General features: G+C 37.2%; 1 protein-coding gene across 1 annotated transcript in view; it reads left to right on the top strand.

Annotated features, from left to right (window-relative positions):
* Positions 1–16,701, top strand: part of LOC120478286 (uncharacterized) — a 220,987-nt gene that overhangs the window by 38,777 nt on the left and 165,509 nt on the right. The gene's annotated exons all lie outside the window — the stretch shown is intronic.

The following is a 16,701-nucleotide window of genomic DNA, read 5'->3' as shown; positions in this document are numbered from 1 at the left end:
ACTAGAGTTGAAAAACCTTGATCTTCAAAAGTATATAAATGAAATGGTAATAAATGTGCAATTATTAATTTACAAATATAACATTTCACACTAACTGAGTTGAAATTGAACAACATTGTTCATTTAAAAGTATATCAATTAAATGCTTTTATCGTTCATTTCAAAAATAAGACTAAGATCTCCCACAAGTGATCCTCTCTCCCCCCTCGCTTTACAGGCATGCATTGTGTGTGTGTGTGTCGGTTCAGCGGAGACATTCCATATGTTTGATTAGTGTTAATCTTACTTCATAGTATAATCATTAAAAGTTTAAATGATATCTTTTAAAAATACCAGATGTTTTAAAATAAATTAAATTAATTCATAAAACAAATATGCTACATCAACGGTCTATGGAAAAACTTGACTATATTTTTATTTATCAGGGTGCATGTAAAAAATTCGATCTCTCACAAGTCATCTCACACATTGTGTGAAATGTTCAATAATTCCTTAAGTAGTATCTCTGCGAAAATCACCACATAGGTCTATCTTTAGTGCGAGAGCACCAATGAAGACATTTTAGAAACTGTGATGCCAAAGGCCGGCCACTCATTAGCTTCAGGATAGTGACAGAGCAGATGAGTCTCTGTGCATCGCCGAGTCAAAGTTTTGTTCGTACTAGAATTATTTCGAATCATAATCGTAAAAGTTTCAAGCTTTTAAAATGAAAAGATTGTTTAAATTAAATCTTTATAGTTTTAATACATTCATATCTTCTATTTCTTTTAAAGATTACTCTAATGATTTTGTTTAATGCCGACCTAAAAGTATTTTTATTAATATAGCCAAAACAATTTTTGTACTGTAACTGCGTATTCTATACCATACACCTAAAACTCTACCGTCAGAGAAAACTGGATTTTTACATTTTCAATAAATAATTGAATATAATTTATAATAAAGCTGTTTTGCACTCACAAAGCATAAAATCTCTATTTTTTAAATCAAATGATTATAAATTAAATGATATATAACTCTATAATGAATAATAACACATATGTTACTAAAATGTATTTGTACAAATTAAACATAGTTTTATCTAAAGAATATATCAATTACATGTCTAATTACAAAAAACTCATTCTATGCAAACTAGATCTAGGCAATGATAAAGACTATGCAAAAAGCAAATAGTTTAAGCTGTCATAAACAAAGACCTCTCATATCCGTTAGTGATAGGGTGAGATGAAGGTTCAGACCCTCACAGAGACGGAGGAGTTACAGGCCAGATGAGCCACTGGGCCACAATTATGTCATGTTATTCTAAATTTTTATTCTAAATTCACTTAAAACCATAATCTTAAAAGTTTCAATTAGATCTTTTAAAATTAAAAGACTGTTTAAATTTTTTATTGAAGTCATCATCTGTTTATCTTACAAGACTTCTGAATGATATAAATAGGTTTCCATAAATTTAACCAAAGCTATTATTTATACTAAAATGTAAGAAAATTAATTATTTCTACTTATTTCTACTAAATATTTCAAACATTATTTTTGTCCATGCCACATGAAACAAGTTGTCAAAGTTTGTTTTTGTTGTTTTAAAAGAAATCACACGACTCTACGTTGCACTTATTTAGATTAAGCTGTATCATTTAGAAAATCACCACACATTTTCAGAGACGCAGTGTTGTCCATGATGCTCCATAAGTAAAGTTGGTCTTGACCGAATATTTAATTTACTCATCTTAATTCAAAGCATGATCTTACTTTTTCTACGGTCGCTATGACCATTTGTACGTATAAGATATATCATTTTTACTTTTCTTGTATCTCCCAAACTATCCTTATTCATTGTGGAAAAAGACACAAGTGAAACCCTTCACTGAGAATATACTATCGGTTATCTACACAAAATATATGTAGAATTTTCAAATGTCAGCTTTTTGGTGTTGACGACATGAACAGACTTTGTTTAGAGCCGATGATTCTATAGCAGAAACATGCCCTTTGACCTCCTCCATTTTGGAGGCTTTTTGTTAAAGACCCTACATCTTCGTCCTTAAAAGGCACGCCGTGTAGGAATTTCACCCATCTAGCGGTGAAATTTTATTTGCCATTCAAACGCATAGTACTCTCTAGCGCCGCGCTTTTTAAATGCGTGTTGTGATTACGGTGACCGTTATGTGCCAAGAAGCTAGAACATGTTGTCCAATAGCACTTTTTCGAGTTTAACTATACACATTCTACCGTTATGCCGTATATAATGAATTACACAACCACGGAATGAAAAAGCTTGTAATTTAGACCATTGACTTAACTGTCGATAAGAAAGCAGGACTTCTACGTTCTGTTCAAAGTCTTTCTCCTTCATTACCTCTATCCACCTGGGAAAAGCTGTCCCGACATTCACCCTTGTTTTTAAATTTGCCGGTCACCCTTCCTTTTAGATTCAATTTTTAAGCATTATCATGGCAATGAGGATTGCATTATGAAGTATCGTGCAGCAGTGCAGCCTTTCAAGGGCCTCTCACTGACCTCCTTGCGTCCGTTTCAGTCAGCCGGCTCTCAATGAAAACGCGTTGTGGTGGACTAGTGCTTTTTTGTCCCTCTCCGTTATTATAGTTTTTCAAGATGGGGGAACGACACGGCAGCCTCTGTGACTCACCCGTCAGATCATTGTCAGAGCTAATTTTACACCAATGAGATCATATTTATAGACATTGATTTTAGCTAATGAAATACGTTTTAAAAAATATTTAATTCCCCTTAAAAAGATAAAGTTTAATGACACTAGCTTGCAACGTTCCCCAAAAAATCAAATACTCTTTACGATTTGTATTACACTTTTAAAGGATAATCTTACTTTAAAGTTTTAACAAAAATGTAAAAGCACATATTTGCTGTTTTCTGACACAAGACCTTTTGTGAATAGTATTAAGATGGAGTAAATTATTGTAGTGTCTTGTTCTGTTTGTATGGTGTTATCGCCTATATGTTTGAGAAACTGCCTAAACTTTGTTCTCTCGAACTTAATTTACCGACGGGTACAAATAAAACAACCAACCAACCAACCAACCAAGACCATTAAGCGGTTCTTTTTTCTTTTATAAATTGACTTTCTACAAATATCAGTCTGATAAAAATGGACTTAGTACACGATGATGCAAGATAGTGTTGTGTTTAAAACCATGATAACATTTTCTTTGTTTTGACAAACCTACAGAAATGCCTTTTGATTACTAAGTGTCAGGCATAGTGCAAACAGACAATGTTTGAGAGCCCTAATATTGGCGTAATCTCTGCGAGGTCTCAACCACAATCGCAAAACTTTGTGGTTCGGTGATACGGTCATAGCTTTACTAAAATAAAATTTTATCAAAATGTAATATATTATGGTTTGTTATCGACTAATACCTTTTATTTTTAACTAACGCTTCAATATCCAGCATAATTTTGTTCAAAATTGTTTTCTGACCCAAAATAATCAGATAAGGGAATGTTCACAAGCTACAGTTAGATATTCTCCTCCATAGTGTGTGTGTGTAAATAGTAGCGCTTAAATGTTTGGCTGTATTTTTTCACATCGTAGCGATGCAAAGTACCATACTCTAGCCTATGGTCTCACTTTAAAAACATGATCTAATTGAACGGGCCCAAATCACCAAGAAACCAGGGTTGAAAAGCACCGTTTATAATAAATATACAAAAATTCACAAATGATGACTATTCAGATTGCTAGCAGATGTCTTTGTATGTTGGACAGTGTGTCTGTTTTAGGCGAAAACATTTCTTTGAGAACCGTCAACATTCATTCAACATTAATTTAAGTGTTTGACTAAACTTTCCCTCTATCTACGATGCTGAATCGCACAGACTATTGTAAACTACTGTTAATATAAGCAAGTATTACTTACTTAAGTTACTTATAAGTAAGTTTTAACGTGAAAAGTAAGCCCATGCTGTTTTACACTTAAACTATTACATCTGACTATTGCACTGAGAGAGGCCCATTCATTAAGTTTGGTAATTCTAGAGATCAGCCCGCTTCCATTTAAAACAAATACGCTTGTGATCATTTTTTATGTTTGTAATTGATTATGCCATTTACATCTTGCTCCTTTGTACAGTTTGCAAAAACATGAGATATTTCGTTTAGAACATCTTTCAGCTAAGTCTACGAAACATTGACATGAAAGCTGAGTATTGCGGCTTTTCTGTTACCTACAAAAATATTAAACTCGTCTAGCTATTGCCCATTGCACTGCACAGTCATAGATGCGCAGTTATTTTGTGTATGCGGCTAAACAACGGTTAAGCCGGTTAAACAACGTGAAAGGCGGGAGGATTCATTTTTTATTCCGTCTACACCGATACTTGGACACAAGAGTTTTTGGCCTCATCACCAAAATGTCTTAACGTATCATAAATATCACTTGCTAGATAAATTATATCTAACTATCAACAGTTATACGTGAAACACGCTCAGTCGCATTAGAGTCGGATTCTTGATTATATTGAACATTGAACCGCTAGTGTTCTACAATTGTTTACCACCGTTTCATTTCATCTGGTTGTTACACTATCACCCCATGGATATCCGTCTCCTACCATGAGCTATAATGTTAGTGAACTCTAGGTCTTCTCTTTTCATATACAACACTATTCACATGAATTGGCTTGATTTAATAAAATGATGGTTTAAACCATCCTAGATTTAAATAGCGCATAAATGTTAACCCTAAAATACCGCACAAGGATCTCTGAAATATGTGTAGATCATCTATGTAGATCTATGTTTTTTTAAAATTCAGCAAAACAAAAACAATGAAGACATCTTTTTGTCGGTTACCCTCAAAATCCAGGCATACAACAAAATAAAGTACATTTACAAAATTACAAAAGTTTTACGCGATATTGATGTCACGTTTTTAATTTCAACTAATTTTAATTTTAACGGAACTTCTCAATAGGGGGTAAAAGTTAACTGAAAGCAAGATAAAATATGTCCTAGCTTCTTTCTAAAATATAAAATATTTATATTGCAATTCATAGAATTCTCTCTGGCGGCATATGCATAACGTCTCCATGACTTCTGATTCCATGAGGCTTTAATCCTATATAGTCATTTACGACATCATGACGACGACACCCCTATACAACCCCCTCCAGCGGGAGTGAGGGCGGACCACAATCGCAGGACTGATAAACTCTACAGAGAGCTCAGCCTCAGTCATACACAACCCCAGTTTTCCTAACTGAAGGGGTCTAGCTCTAATAGTCGCGGACTGGTGTGCCGCTGCTACATCTCATCGATCAAAAGTCGAAGGAGCATTGTCTGTTGTAATACAGACTGTCAAAGTCGGCTTCAACCGTCCTGTTTTTTCTGACGTGAACCACCCTTTTTTCACGCTTCTGACCCAAAAAGTTTGTTAACGTACAGGGGCGATTGTGCTGTAAGGACTTTCATCATCAAATAGGGGGCCGAAAAATCCAACAACTTCAGAAATGGCGACGCAAAAGCTGACTGAGAGCGACTCCCCGACGAGTTCTGTCGGAGTTCTGCGTCATCCGGCGTGTGAGTGCGGCACGGGAAAAGACTGTCGTTTAAGAGCTATACAAGACTCTATGTTTAAAGATCATTTTAGAGGCCCGATGGTTAGCTTGATGCACAGGATGATCGAAGCTGCCTGTGATGACAACAACGATTGCACGAGGGATACCAAACGTGTGAAAAATCTCAAAAAAGAAATGGATGACATAAGAGGGTTGGTTCAAATTTGGACAGATGTTACGCCCATGTTTGTAAACGGCAAAGAACCGGTCGGCGTAATCCTCAGAAAAGTTCTGGATGTGATGCATGAATCTTGTGAGGAATTTGAATTTGTCGAACTACTCTGTATGTGTACGTTTGTAACAGATCTCTGTGTGTCATTGTTGTCAAAAAATGTCAAAACAGATGTGAATGACATAGTTCAAAGTATGGTGAACTATGCCCTAGAGAAAAACCTGATTGCGTGCCGCAACTTTTTATTGTCGCTCGATCACCTGTAAATGTCGTTATTGTTTTAATTCACTATGTTGAAATAAAAAATATTTTGTGGTCATGTCGGAGCTCATAAGCTCATAACTTGGTTTCTATAGGATTCATAGTAAACATGCATAGTATAAATCAGATACTAAGTCAAATGGATATAATAAAACAGACACTAAGCACATTGAATAAAATGATATTTATTCAACAAACTAAAATCTAAGTAAATTGAATAAAATTATATTTATACAACAAACTAAATCTAAGTAAATTTAATATAAGTTAAAAAAAAATGGGTAGTAATAATGATGTCAGTGGTAATCTAACCAGAAAAGAAAGTCACGGCAGGTCATCATGTCACGATCTAGGATGTAATTAACATACATTACAACAATTTTGTCAACGTTTTCAATAGCTTCTGCAATTTTGATTACATCATCATCATCAGAGTCATATTCTTTAGATTTCTTTACCAGTTCTGTACAGACATCGGCCACATAAGTACAAGTACACAACATATCGGTGACCCCTAGCAGGCGTTGTGGTTCACAGATCATATCTAGAACCTCTTTTATCAAATCAGCGGGTGGATTGTCACCGTTAACACATTTGTCCGTCAAATCACCCCATGAATTAGACAGTCCTCTCATAAGAGCCATATTTTTCTTGAGATTTGCCTGACACACAGTGTCATAACACGGAGTATCGGGGTGGGATGCGTCCATAATCATCTTATTCATTAGATCGGTCATCTGGATTCTGTAATGGTCTTTAAACATGAATTCCATACAGGACTTTAGGCTACAGGCTGCACCCATGTTGGAACTGGCTTGGTCACTCGCCATTGACGATCGGAAGACCTTGCCAAAGGTCGACGACGTCGCAGATGATTTCCTTGCGGGGTTGTCCACACGATGCGGATAATTTTAGGTGTGTCGTACGATTCCAAGTCTTTGCGGTGATTGGAGAGGTAAGTCAGGTTGTGAGTTTCAAGGTTTTTCGCTGGGTGGTGGTGGTGATGAAGGTTTAGTGCATCTGCAGTCGCACTCGATGAACGGACCCAAGTCTAAGCGACGGTTGATAGTTTTAGCTCGACCCTGTTGTTTTCGAGGTCTGTTAGGTCTGTTAGCCGAAAGCACAATCGTTTTCAAAGCATGGTGCCAAGGCTACGTGACGTCTGGTAGTTTTGACCGGAGCCCAGTCTTTGTGATGGTCCGATGGACCGTGGGTATCATCAACAAAGCTGCTCACATGATCGGGTTCTGTACCGTTGACTTCAGCCATGGTTTATAAATTGCGCTTGAGAGGGGTCTGGTTGCCGGAATTTATCTGTAGAAGAGGGGGAGGAGTCAGTCTTTCATTTCTTCCATGGCTTGTAAAGACGTTTGCGAGGGTCTGACAGCAGAGATTTAGGATGACTGTAGTGAATGGGGGCAGATGGTCTGGTAAAGGAGCTACTGCGCACGCATCTCTCGGGGTGGAACAGCTGCACTTTGACTTTGTTGTATCCGTCATGCATGTCACACCATTTGAACATTTTGGTGATGAGGCCAAAAACTCTTGTGTCCAAGTATCGGTGTAGACGAAATAAAAAATGAATCCTCCCGCCTTTCACGTTGTTTAACCGGCTTAACCGTTGTTTAGCCGCATACACAAAATAACTGCGCATCTATGACTGTGCAGTGCAATGGGCAATAGCTAGACGAGTTTAATATTTTTGTAGGTAACAGAAAAGCCGCAATACTCAGCTTTCATGTCAATGTTTCGTAGACTTAGCTGAAAGATGTTCTAAACGAAATATCTCATGTTTTTGCAAACTGTACAAAGGAGCAAGATGTAAATGGCATAATCAATTACAAACATAAAAAATGATCACAAGCGTATTTGTTTTAAATGGAAGCGGGCTGATCTCTAGAATTACCAAACTTAATGAATGGGCCTCTCTCAGTGCAATAGTCAGATGTAATAGTTTAAGTGTAAAACAGCATGGGCTTACTTTTCACGTTAAAACTTACTTATAAGTAACTTAAGTAAGTAATACTTGCTTATATTAACAGTAGTTTACAATAGTCTGTGCGATTCAGCATCGTAGATAGAGGGAAAGTTTAGTCAAACACTTAAATTAATGTTGAATGAATGTTGACGGTTCTCAAAGAAATGTTTTCGCCTAAAACAGACACACTGTCCAACATACAAAGACATCTGCTAGCAATCTGAATAGTCATCATTTGTGAATTTTTGTATATTTATTATAAACGGTGCTTTTCAACCCTGGTTTCTTGGTGATTTGAGCCCGTTCAATTAGATCATGTTTTTAAAGTGAGACCATAGGCTAGAGTATGGTACTTTGCATCGCTACGATGTGAAAAAATACAGCCAAACATTTAAGCGCTACTATTTACACACACACACTATGGAGGAGAATATCTAACTGTAGCTTGTGAACATTCCCTTATCTGATTATTTTGGGTCAGAAAACAATTTTGAACAAAATTATGCTGGATATTGAAGCGTTAGTTAAAAATAAAAGGTATTAGTCGATAACAAACCATAATATATTACATTTTGATAAAATTTTATTTTAGTAAAGCTATGACCGTATCACCGAACCACAAAGTTTTGCGATTGTGGTTGAGACCTCGCAGAGATTACGCCAATATTAGGGCTCTCAAACATTGTCTGTTTGCACTATGCCTGACACTTAGTAATCAAAAGGCATTTCTGTAGGTTTGTCAAAACAAAGAAAATGTTATCATGGTTTTAAACACAACACTATCTTGCATCATCGTGTACTAAGTCCATTTTTATCAGGCTGATATTTGTAGAAAGTCAATTTATAAAAGAAAAAAGAACCGGTTAATGGTCTTGGTTGGTTGGTTGGTTGGTTGTTTTATTTGTACCCGTCGGTAAATTAAGTTCGAGAGAACAAAGTTTAGGCAGTTTCTCAAACATATAGGCGATAACACCATACAAACAGAACAAGACACTACAATAATTTACTCCATCTTAATACTATTCACAAAAGGTCTTGTGTCAGAAAACAGCAAATATGTGCTTTTACATTTTTGTTAAAACTTTAAAGTAAGATTATCCTTTAAAAGTGTAATACAAATCGTAAAGAGTATTTGATTTTTTGGGGAACGTTGCAAGCTAGTGTCATTAAACTTTATCTTTTTAAGGGGAATTAAATATTTTTTAAAACGTATTTCATTAGCTAAAATCAATGTCTATAAATATGATCTCATTGGTGTAAAATTAGCTCTGACAATGATCTGACGGGTGAGTCACAGAGGCTGCCGTGTCGTTCCCCCATCTTGAAAAACTATAATAACGGAGAGGGACAAAAAAGCACTAGTCCACCACAACGCGTTTTCATTGAGAGCCGGCTGACTGAAACGGACGCAAGGAGGTCAGTGAGAGGCCCTTGAAAGGCTGCACTGCTGCACGATACTTCATAATGCAATCCTCATTGCCATGATAATGCTTAAAAATTGAATCTAAAAGGAAGGGTGACCGGCAAATTTAAAAACAAGGGTGAATGTCGGGACAGCTTTTCCCAGGTGGATAGAGGTAATGAAGGAGAAAGACTTTGAACAGAACGTAGAAGTCCTGCTTTCTTATCGACAGTTAAGTCAATGGTCTAAATTACAAGCTTTTTCATTCCGTGGTTGTGTAATTCATTATATACGGCATAACGGTAGAATGTGTATAGTTAAACTCGAAAAAGTGCTATTGGACAACATGTTCTAGCTTCTTGGCACATAACGGTCACCGTAATCACAACACGCATTTAAAAAGCGCGGCGCTAGAGAGTACTATGCGTTTGAATGGCAAATAAAATTTCACCGCTAGATGGGTGAAATTCCTACACGGCGTGCCTTTTAAGGACGAAGATGTAGGGTCTTTAACAAAAAGCCTCCAAAATGGAGGAGGTCAAAGGGCATGTTTCTGCTATAGAATCATCGGCTCTAAACAAAGTCTGTTCATGTCGTCAACACCAAAAAGCTGACATTTGAAAATTCTACATATATTTTGTGTAGATAACCGATAGTATATTCTCAGTGAAGGGTTTCACTTGTGTCTTTTTCCACAATGAATAAGGATAGTTTGGGAGATACAAGAAAAGTAAAAATGATATATCTTATACGTACAAATGGTCATAGCGACCGTAGAAAAAGTAAGATCATGCTTTGAATTAAGATGAGTAAATTAAATATTCGGTCAAGACCAACTTTACTTATGGAGCATCATGGACAACACTGCGTCTCTGAAAATGTGTGGTGATTTTCTAAATGATACAGCTTAATCTAAATAAGTGCAACGTAGAGTCGTGTGATTTCTTTTAAAACAACAAAAACAAACTTTGACAACTTGTTTCATGTGGCATGGACAAAAATAATGTTTGAAATATTTAGTAGAAATAAGTAGAAATAATTAATTTTCTTACATTTTAGTATAAATAATAGCTTTGGTTAAATTTATGGAAACCTATTTATATCATTCAGAAGTCTTGTAAGATAAACAGATGATGACTTCAATAAAAAATTTAAACAGTCTTTTAATTTTAAAAGATCTAATTGAAACTTTTAAGATTATGGTTTTAAGTGAATTTAGAATAAAAATTTAGAATAACATGACATAATTGTGGCCCAGTGGCTCATCTGGCCTGTAACTCCTCCGTCTCTGTGAGGGTCTGAACCTTCATCTCACCCTATCACTAACGGATATGAGAGGTCTTTGTTTATGACAGCTTAAACTATTTGCTTTTTGCATAGTCTTTATCATTGCCTAGATCTAGTTTGCATAGAATGAGTTTTTTGTAATTAGACATGTAATTGATATATTCTTTAGATAAAACTATGTTTAATTTGTACAAATACATTTTAGTAACATATGTGTTATTATTCATTATAGAGTTATATATCATTTAATTTATAATCATTTGATTTAAAAAATAGAGATTTTATGCTTTGTGAGTGCAAAACAGCTTTATTATAAATTATATTCAATTATTTATTGAAAATGTAAAAATCCAGTTTTCTCTGACGGTAGAGTTTTAGGTGTATGGTATAGAATACGCAGTTACAGTACAAAAATTGTTTTGGCTATATTAATAAAAATACTTTTAGGTCGGCATTAAACAAAATCATTAGAGTAATCTTTAAAAGAAATAGAAGATATGAATGTATTAAAACTATAAAGATTTAATTTAAACAATCTTTTCATTTTAAAAGCTTGAAACTTTTACGATTATGATTCGAAATAATTCTAGTACGAACAAAACTTTGACTCGGCGATGCACAGAGACTCATCTGCTCTGTCACTATCCTGAAGCTAATGAGTGGCCGGCCTTTGGCATCACAGTTTCTAAAATGTCTTCATTGGTGCTCTCGCACTAAAGATAGACCTATGTGGTGATTTTCGCAGAGATACTACTTAAGGAATTATTGAACATTTCACACAATGTGTGAGATGACTTGTGAGAGATCGAATTTTTTACATGCACCCTGATAAATAAAAATATAGTCAAGTTTTTCCATAGACCGTTGATGTAGCATATTTGTTTTATGAATTAATTTAATTTATTTTAAAACATCTGGTATTTTTAAAAGATATCATTTAAACTTTTAATGATTATACTATGAAGTAAGATTAACACTAATCAAACATATGGAATGTCTCCGCTGAACCGACACACACACACACAATGCATGCCTGTAAAGCGAGGGGGGAGAGAGGATCACTTGTGGGAGATCTTAGTCTTATTTTTGAAATGAACGATAAAAGCATTTAATTGATATACTTTTAAATGAACAATGTTGTTCAATTTCAACTCAGTTAGTGTGAAATGTTATATTTGTAAATTAATAATTGCACATTTATTACCATTTCATTTATATACTTTTGAAGATCAAGGTTTTTCAACTCTAGTTAGTGTTAAATAATAATAATTTGTAAATTTATAACTATTTTCATTTATATAGAGCTTAATGTTTAGTGTGAAATATATCGTCCTCTCTTGAAGGGGTATAATGTAACACACACACACACACAGAAAATAAGTATGAGAGGGTCCCTCTGACTTAGAGGATTCAGAGAGGTCTAAAGTAATTTATTGCCATTTATTACACAGAGACACACACACACACACACACACACACACACACCACTCCACCATGCATGGGGGAGAGAGAATCACAGGGAGATCTTCACAACTTTAAACTCATCTTTTGTAAACCATCCATGTATTGTATGGACATCTTAGGAAGTACTTTGTCGACCAGCTGGAAAAAGTAAGATGGTTTTATTTTTGATAGACTCTTAGTCAACTTATAATCTATAAAACATGTTTTATTTTACAATGAATGATAAAGCATTTTATTGATATTCTTTTTAAATGAACCATGGTTTTAATTTTAGATAGTGAGAAAAAGTTTGAACTTTTTCTGTTTCAGCACAGGATGCGGAAATGTAATGCTGTTACACACACACACACACACAGAAAAAACACACGCTCACGGATGCTTCTGTTGATGAGAGGTTTTTCACATCTTGATGAAAATGACTGGTAAAGTAAGATGCTTTTTCACATTTAAATCTAAATGTTTTTTCCTTATACTCTATAAAACACGGTTTCATTTTTTAGCTCGTGTAAGATTTTTTTCTCTGGGTGAAGGAATGTTCAGCCATCTCACAGCCCGACTGTCACAGGGCCGAAGGCCGGTGAGAGAATCTGAAGGGATCTTCACCACTCAAGTAAGCCGCTTTTATTTTACAGACCCTATTGTGATACGGTCATTATTAGAAAATTATTCCATCAATGCAACAGCAGGATGGGATGGGGAATTCTGTAGAACAGAGACCACCCATTTTATAGACGGGCTTCTGGTATGGGAGGGGGCTACATCAATGATAAAACCAGTCAACCAGGGTCAACCTGTCCATTTTGATCGATCGCTTCCTGGGGTCACTAAGGGGACAAAACCATACATGTTCACACACATGTTTTTTGGATTAAAAAAGGTCATCCGGTCAAAACCACACATGTTCACACACACATGTTTTTTGGATTAGAAAGGTCATAGGTTAATCGATATTCCAGAGATGGAACGCAAAAGGTCAACGGGTCAACACCACCTGTCCATTTGATTGATCGTTAGGTCAAAGGTTAATCGATATCCCAGACATGGTATGTCAAAGGTCAAAGGTTTATGACTACTTCAAAGATGGCATCCGGAAGGTCAAAGGTCAGCCCCGCCCCCTTGTCAATCAAAAAGCCATAAATCATTTTGACACATGGGGCCCTTTATAACTACTTTATAACTACTGATGGAGATGAACTGCGCAAGACCGTTTGTGCACACTTGCATGCTTCACAACCAGCCCTTCACCCCAGAACCTTGATCATCATAAAACTTTCCAAGAGTTGATAGAGTCCATGGCTTCTCACGGGGCGGCCACCAGTAGCTTGTCAGCCAGTGACTACAGAGATGCTGAAATCACTCTTTTACAACAGGCCCAGCAGGATTCTTTCCCCTTAGACCTTGAACAATTAAGGACTGGTAAACTTCTAACTCATAACAGCCGCTTAAAAGCCTTAGCACCTGAACTTGACAGTGAGACCCAATTAATTCAAGTTGGAGGTCGCCTACGTCACAGTCTCCATCTTGAGCGAGATGCCATTCACCCAATCGTTCTTGATCCGAAGCACACAATCACACAGCTCATCATACAAAGTTATGACGCCAAACTCCACCACCCAGGGTGTGAGCGAGTCTTTGCTGAACTTCGCCGCAGGTACTGGATTCTCCGCGGTAGGGAAGCTGTTAAGCGGTACCAACGAACATGTGTAGAGTGCCAGAAATTGAGAAAGAATCCAGAAATTCCCAAAATGGCAGACCTCCCTCCAGCCAGACTACGATTATATCGACCTGCATTCTATTCTACGGGTATGGACTGTTTTGGCCCTTATGCTGTCAAGGTTGGTAGGAGGACTGAAAAGAAATGGGGTATCATTTTCAAGTGCTTAACCACTCGAGCAGTGTACATTGATATACTACATAATCTTGATACTGACTCCTTCCTCATGGCCCTTCGACGCTTTACTGCCAGACGTGGAACCCCATTCGAACTCATATCCGATCAAGGCACCAATTTCAAGGGAGGAGAAAGGGAACTCAGAGAAACATTTGCAGCCCTTGCCCCTGAACTTCAGGGACAGCTTGCCAGACACCAGATCGAATTCCATTTCAACCCTCCGAATGCTCCTCACTTCGGAGGTTGCTGGGAACGAGAAATTCGCTCGCTTAAGCAAGCACTGACAGCCACTATCGGAGCCCAATCAGTGACCTTCGAAGTGTTAGAGACAGTGTTGGAAGAGATTGAAGGGATTCTAAACTCTAAACCCTTGGGTTATACATCCTCTGACATTGCTGATCCAGACCCCATCACTCCAAACTCTCTCTTGATGGGGCGGCCGGATTCCTCCCTACCTCCAGTGGTATACCCAGAGTCAGAGCTGTTAAGCAGGCGGCGATGGCGTCACAGTGAAGTTCTTGTAGACCACTTCTGGAGACACTTTCTAAGGTTTTACCTCCCTGGTCTTCAAAGCCGTCAGAAGTGGCAAGGTGATGCATCCAATATTCAAGTTGGGACCACAGTGATGATAGTTGACCCACAGTTGCCTCGAGCTCTTTGGCCGGTGGGGCGAGTGTCTGAAGTCTTCCCTGGGGCGGATGGCAGAGTGAGGACGGCTAATGTTAAGGTGGGCGCAAAGACATACACACGCCCAGTAGCACGTATTGTACAATTGCCTAGCATTCCTGAATAACTGTAAAACAATCTGTTACTTGGAGGCCTTTCTTAATTGCACAGATTCGCTTTATCGATTCTGGGGGCGGCTGTTAAAAAGGCCATTACTAGTAATATGTCTTCTGACTTAAATCTTTTTTCTTTTCCGAGATTGATTGACGCACGGCGTACAGCATAGCAGCCTATCAGCGTCCGCAGAACTACGTGCATGCGAACACCCCGCCCACAGTGCGCAGTGTGAAGTTGAGAGTTGATTCTGTCGGAGCGCTAAAGCTGAACTTTGCTGTTGTAAATAACATTTAGTTTGTTCATTTCATGGGTGTTGTGCGTCAATGCAAGTAAGTGTGTTATATTTGATCTCTAGCAATGTGCAATCCTAGACCTGTTTAATATTCAGTTTGTCGTTATAACGGGCATTGGCTCGTCGAGGTTAATTATAATAATTTTCACGTCTTTGGAATGATGTTGCGCTATTTATAAGATGTTATATATCTGCTTAGTCATTTATATGGATGTCATTTATGTATATTTCATCAGTGTTTGGTGCATTTCAATTATCAAAGACTGCGTTTGAGGTATTCTGAAGTTATAAACAAATGCGTGTGCATGAAACAAGCCCAGACAGAGCACCGCTGACCAATTGTGTGACGCAGATAAAACTGTTTAGATTTAATTTCATATATGACATAGCAAGTTTGTTTCTCTTTCTTTATTAATTTTATTTCTGTATTTGTTCATACTCAGCATGTATCCATTTAAAACAGTTAATGTTATTATCATGTATGTTTACATTTGGCTACATTTTCTGTTTTATAGAAAAACCACACACCTACTTATACACCTTGATAAGGACAACTGCTTTATAATCTGAGTTGATGTGGTGACAAATAAACGGGTTATTCCCAAATATCGGACATCTACTGACCAGTCCCTTACCAGACACCCTGTGGCGGGTTTTCAACTTAACTGGCAATATAAATAAATGTGATTGAGCTGTCATCAGCCAACTCATTTCTTCAAGGAGAATTTGCACGTGCGTCACGTTTAGTCAATATAACAGTTCCACGTAGGATGCACCTGTGTATCCTCGCTTATGACTCCTCAGGAAGCCTCCTATCTCCTCGATCCTCGACTCCTCACGGTGCAATTAGAGAATTGAGATGTCCTTCAAGATGGCTGAGCTCGATCGGTTTCCGGGTCATAGGAGGGAGGATGGAGGAGTGAGGAGACGAGGAGGGATATTGAGAAGCACCCCATGTCTGTCGTTGGAAAGATCCACGTGGTGTCATGAATAATTAAGAGGCCGTGTCTTCTCATTGGATAAGAAAACTCAGTCTCATTAATAATTATGAGACAGCGATGAGTCATCAACGCAATGTGCAGTGCATGGCCACGTCACCCGCTCCGATGAAGATTTTAAACCCGGAAGACGAAAAAAGCGGAAAAAAACTTTTTTAAAAGGGAAAAAAAATGATAAGTCTTGAAATAAAAAAGCTGGGAAGAAAGCTGACTAAGATGGTAGCAATGATGATGAAATTGAAAGTGAAAGTGATTCATCAGATTCCAGTGTGGCGTTGTCTTTGAGTGACTTCTCTGTTCGGAGCTATGATAGTGAAGAGATAAATTGTTCCTTAAGTCAACGAAGAATAAGAGAGGGGTATGTGTACAAGACTATTTCCCCAATATAACACAGTTTGTTGAGAAAACAAGGAATTTTATGGCTGAAGGATGCTTCACAAATAAAGAAGTTTATCGTTTAAAAAAATTGGTGAGGAATGTAGAGAAACTTAGGGATGATGTATAATAAGTTAAGCTCATTTTCCACATTGAGTGTGGTTTTTTTGCAATAATATCTGTCTGCAGAGCCGCAG

This window comes from Pimephales promelas, chromosome 2 (genome assembly GCF_988280905.1).
Source record: "Pimephales promelas chromosome 2, fPimPro1.hap1.1, whole genome shotgun sequence".
Classification (NCBI taxonomy): Eukaryota; Metazoa; Chordata; class Actinopteri; order Cypriniformes; family Leuciscidae; genus Pimephales; species Pimephales promelas.
Note: the sequence above shows the minus strand (reverse complement) of the source record. Positions and strands in the feature narration are given on the sequence as shown.